The sequence below is a fragment of the Heterocephalus glaber genome, unplaced genomic scaffold (genome assembly GCF_053883595.1).
Source record: "Heterocephalus glaber isolate CG9 unplaced genomic scaffold, H.glaber_assembly_v1.0 deba00001673, whole genome shotgun sequence".
In the NCBI taxonomy this organism is placed as follows: domain Eukaryota; kingdom Metazoa; phylum Chordata; class Mammalia; order Rodentia; family Bathyergidae; genus Heterocephalus; species Heterocephalus glaber.
This window is the reverse complement of record NW_028258410.1, coordinates 1,119,727-1,125,181: the sequence shown is the minus strand read 5'-3', so window position 1 is coordinate 1,125,181 and position 5,455 is coordinate 1,119,727. Positions and strand designations below refer to the sequence as shown.

At 38.1% G+C, this 5,455-nt stretch overlaps 1 pseudogene; it reads right to left on the bottom strand.

The window, feature by feature from the left end:
• Window positions 1–3,831: 3,831 nt before the first annotated feature.
• On the bottom strand, window positions 3,832–4,940 carry LOC101715165 (olfactory receptor 5I1-like; annotated as a pseudogene).
• Window positions 4,941–5,455: the final 515 nt, after the last annotated feature.

The following is a 5,455-nucleotide window of genomic DNA, read 5'->3' as shown; positions in this document are numbered from 1 at the left end:
GGAGATTTCTGACCTCCTTCATAAAGACATCATGAGTGTGTGATTGCAAAGCCCTTATAACGAATAATTTTCCAAAATGCCCAAATTATTAAAACTATCAAGAGAGGAATGAGGTTTCAACCTGAACTTTTCAAGGTCACTTTTACACTATGGCAGCAGTTGTCCAAAGCATGCTTTTGTGTGTGCGCGCACACACACACACACTTGCACAGTTGACTTGGGCTGAGGTGAATGCAATGCAGCTGCAAAGCCAGGGCCCAGAATGTGAACTGCCTTGCTATTCAGTGGTTCTCATGTCTCTGGCAAGAGTGCACACAATTTGACTGCGGAACTGGGGTCTGAAAGGAGGGTGTTTATGAAAAAGCTGCAACTCTGTGGTTAGGGCACTTGAGTATTTTAGGAAGGAGGTGGAATCTGTTTCCCTGAGATGACACAACAGCAGTTCATTACTGACAGAGGGGCACTAGCATCTCCCAATGCAGGGGTCCAGAGAAAGGCTTACTGTTGGGAGCTCAGAAGGCAGAGATGCCAGTGCTGTCTGTAGAGATGCCTTGCTGGGGAGGAACATGTTGCCCACTCTGTGATGGATAAAGATAATTTCCATCTTCCTCCCCTGTGTCTGCCCATCTGCAGTTATTGCAGTGTCCTGAGCTCAATGTATTTGTCTGTGAGGGTTTCCTCCATTTTTACTTATGTATTCCTGCTTAGTTCTACTGTGTCCCTGCAGATTTTTAAATGTTCACAGGAGTCCTACTCAGAATGCTATAATTTCCAGGTAGTTTTCTATTTGTTGTTTTTCCTGGGGGAATGGAGACTTGTATCTGCCATGCCAACTTGCTGACATAATTTTTTAGCTCATCAAGAGTGAATTTTGGCATCATAGTGTGGAAAAAGAGGCAGCTGCTTATAGTGTTATATCTATTGATAGATACAATGGAATTTTGATATTTTATCCTTGCAATTTTAGAATGCACTGCTTATTTTTAAAAGGAAGTTTTACATTTAAAAAGAAGTCACTGTTTGCATCAAAGAGCTCAATGATAATTTGTTAAATTAGATTATGATGGCTACTTGTCCCTTTGAAATGCTCCGATAATGATTCAAGAGGCAGACTCCTATGATCTATATTTTGTGGTGAATGTTTCTGAGTTATGAACTTGCTGCTCTACAATGATGGAAATAGGAAGATTTTCTGGAATGGAGGTGAACCTTTGGGGTCCTTGTATCACTTTAATCCTAATGGTAAAATGTTAATAGAAAACTATGAAAAATAAAATTTAAGAAATGACTAGTGATGTGGATACTTCAGGAATATCAGCTTTCATAATTCATCAGGCAAGAACCAGTAACAGCTGCAATGGTGTAGTAGCCCCAGGACCAAGGGAGAGGCCATTGTGGAACTGCAGGGAATTGATGCCTCTGGCAAATGCTGACTCTGCTGAACCTAAAGTAAATGCAGATTCGCTAGCTTCCTAACAGTCAGGGGAACTTAGCAAGCCTCTGTGGCATCAGGTGATGAAACATAGGATCCTCCCTGTAAAATGGGGCAAGCGGACCCATGAATGCTTTGCAGATGAGAGGAGCCCTTGAGGTTTTTAGAAAGAAAGGACAACTACATTGAGGTTTCCTGTCTGTAAGTGCAACTTCAATTTGTACACTGAATCCTTTGTGGACCTCGAAAAAGTGTGGCAACATGATAATTTTAACCATTTTCTTATTTCAAAATAATCATATTTTCTCACAATGTAATCATTGTAGTAGAGTGACAGTAAGATTTTCATATGCAGCTTCATGCTACTCATTGTAGACAGATTGCAGAATTAATAGACAACATATATGTAATTATGGTAGGGGATTTATTAGGGTGGCTCACAGGATGGGAGGTGCAAGAGGATCCAGGAGTAGACAAAGGTCAAGGCCTGGACTTTCACTGTGAGTCTGAATCAGAAAGCTGAAGAAACTGGTGACCAATGTCCAAGATCATTGGTGAGGATTAGTGGTCTTCAGAGACAGGAACACTTTCTTTTTTTTATTTTCACTTCCACTCATGCTAGAAACCTATTGGTTGGTGCTGCCCACACCTGGGGTGGGTCTTTTCCCTCAATTTTCTGGCTGATATGTCAATAATTTACAGCACACCCAGAACATTTAATCTGCTAAGTGGTTCTTAATCAAGTTCACATGTCACATTTAATGACCACAGTTGATACTATCTACAGCAAATGCTTGTGCATTTTGTGGAATTTAAAGACAGGAAGAATTATGTTTATATACATTGGATCTCTCCTATCTTTGATTCTCTTTAACCTTAGTTCACTAAATCTGTTTTCATTTTTAGGGTGTTTGATTGGCTCCTGTAGCTTTGAGTGAAACTGACCTCTTTCTCACAAAGGGAGAACAAAACTTGCAGGAGAGAAATACTGATAGTCAGAAACCTCAAGAAAGAATTCTTAATGAAATTTAAAACTTGTGCAAAAAATCATTTTGGCTGCATCTTCAAAGAGGCTATGGTTTTAAGTATACATTTTCACTGATATTTCCACATCAAAGACTTAAGTAGTTACTATCATGCAATAATAAGTATATATAGCAAAGAATCTTGGTTTCTGATATACATTTTGCTAAGACAAACCCTCCAATTTCAGTCTTCTAATGCACATTCTCTGTAGAGGGTTCCACTGTGGCACTGGGTTGATCCCCACTGAAGGACACAGGGAGAAACCTGTGAGACCTTAAGAATATAGTCTGTTTCTGAAATACCACAGAGGGAAATTCCACACTTTTGGCAATATTTTAATATATTAAAAATAACAAGTAGAGGGGAAAATTACAATTATTTTTCACTACAGCTAACCAATATTGGTCAATCTATAAAGAAACTGTTTCTAAATCACAAATTGGGATAGATTAGGTTTGAAAGACTATTGAACATTTACTAAACTGCATTTTTAAATAGTATTTGGTTTTAAAATTACTTGCATAATATTCTTACCTGTATTACCTGTCACCATCTTTGTGTATAATAGGCCCATTAATTAATGTGCAATATTCTATACACATATAATAATATGCATCTAAAAGTTTAAACTTTTAGGCACTATTCTCAGCACCTAGATCCATTAACCTTATTATCCATTCAACAATTGATTATATAGGTATAGTATTCGCTCTCTTTTTACAGACAATTTAACTAAAGTACAGAAAAGTTAAATAACATTTTCAGTACATCATTTAATTTCCAGATAAAGCCACTGAATAGGAAGAAAGGCAATTGAGATTCTTCACTTGTCCCTAAATCCAATCTTATGTCTCAGTTACATTATCATCACTGAGACAGAATATCTGACTCCCACAGATTAAAGGAGGAGAGGTTTATTTTGCCTCACAGTTTGTAGTTTTCAGTCCATAGTTGGATAGCTCTAAAGCAAGGTGTCATGGCAGAGGGGAAACAGCTCATAGCAGGGCAGCATTAAGTAGAAGGGGATCAAGGGAGGAGGAGGGATTCACCCTTTCAGGCCACCCATACAATGACTCATCTCTTTGACCAGACTTCAGGTCCTGAATCACATTTATCTGTGAACTCTTGAGTGGAGCAGTAAACTGATGAGAATCAAGTCCCCAAGACATAATCACCTTTCAAAAACCCCACTATGAGAGCATGAAGCTTTTCTGGGCATCTATATATAAACCATAATATCTTATGTCAGATATTTTATACACATATTCATATATATTTTTCTAAGACATATACTATACCCTTTTACATCATATATCCATGTTAACTATATCTCCAGGTAGTAATCAAAGAAATTATGAGTAACAGCTACTAGTTAGCTACTATTTTGAGCTTTTCAATATTTATTTATAGCTTGGAACTATGAAATGAATTTTACTGTGTTAAAAAGAAAAACAAATGTTTAGCACACTCCAGTGTGAGTGTTATGTGTCCACCAGTAAAGTCATTGCAATCTCACCATTAGCCTTCGGGGAATTAGATGAATCATGAAATATTAGTATTTCTCATGAAGAATGTACTTTCCATCTTAGAGCCTTCTTAGCTGCATCTTTTACATCTTTATTTCTCAAACTATAAATCAGTGGGTTCAGAACTGGAATGATAATGATGTAGAACACTGAGACAACTTTGTCAGTGTTAGGAGAATACAGGAAACTTGGCCTTGAGTAAATGGAGAAAAGTGTCCCCTGGTAGATGGCCACAGAGGTCAGGTGAGAGGCACATGTGGAGTTGGTTTTCTTCCTTCCACCAGCAGAGGGGATCTTTAAGACTGAGAGAAGAATGAAAAAGTAGGAGACAATAATAATAAAGAAACATAATTTCCAGAGACCTGCCATAGGTAGAGAATACACACTAATTGATGTGTCAGTGCAGGAGAGCTTAAGCAGGGATGTTAGGTCACAGAATAAATGATTAATGATATTTCTGTCACAGTATTTCAGAATAAAAGCAAAGGGCGTATGGACCAGGGAACTCATGTTGCCTCCAATGTATGACGAAACAATCAGCCCTGGGACATGATGACCAGGTAGAACAGAAGATTACAGATGGCCACATAGTGATCGTAGGCCAGGGCAACCAGGATGAAGGATTCGGTGTCTGCAAAAGTGCAGAAAAAGTAAAACTGCAGGCCACACCCATACTAGGAGATGGATTTGTTCTCTGACAAGAAATTCACCAGCATTTTTGTGGCACTGACCAAGAATTAGCACAGGTCTATGAAGGACAGGTTGCTGAAGAAAAAATACATGATGATTTGAAGGTGCAGATGTGTCCTGATTAAAAGCATCAGTCCAGTGTTACCCTCTAGTATCATACCATACAGCACAAGAAATCTGAGGAATAAGATGATCTGAAGTTCAGGGCACATCAAGAAACTCAAGAGAATAAACTCAGTGACCAGCATGTAGTTTCCCAGTGCAAGTTCCAACTTCTGAGTGTCTTCCCTTTGTTAGAGAACCTGACTTCCCAACTTGTTATGTAGATGAAAAGAGGAGATAAGTAGATATGCAGACATTTTCTTGTTTTCTGAAACTATGTGAAAACACAACAAATACAGACACCACATCCAACTGCTTTCAAGTATAATCTTTCAGAGATATAACCTGTCAGAGATAGTGGCTGTAAGATTTTACAACTCTTACAACTACTTGCTAGAGTCTGATCGATGACTGCTTTGCCACTGGGCAGTTGGTTCTTTGTTTTTGGGTCAGTGTTCCCTTCCACTTCATTTCAAATACTGATCATGAAACAATAACTCGCTGTGAGGGGTGAAGTAAGTAATCAATGAAGGAACAGATTGATGATCATATAAAGACTAATGTACATATTGCTTAAAATATATTTACAGAGTGTGTTTTGGAATGAGAATTTTAGAACAATTTTCTTCTTCTGCCCAAGGTTTAATATATAATAGTTTGATATATCTCTTGACAGTGG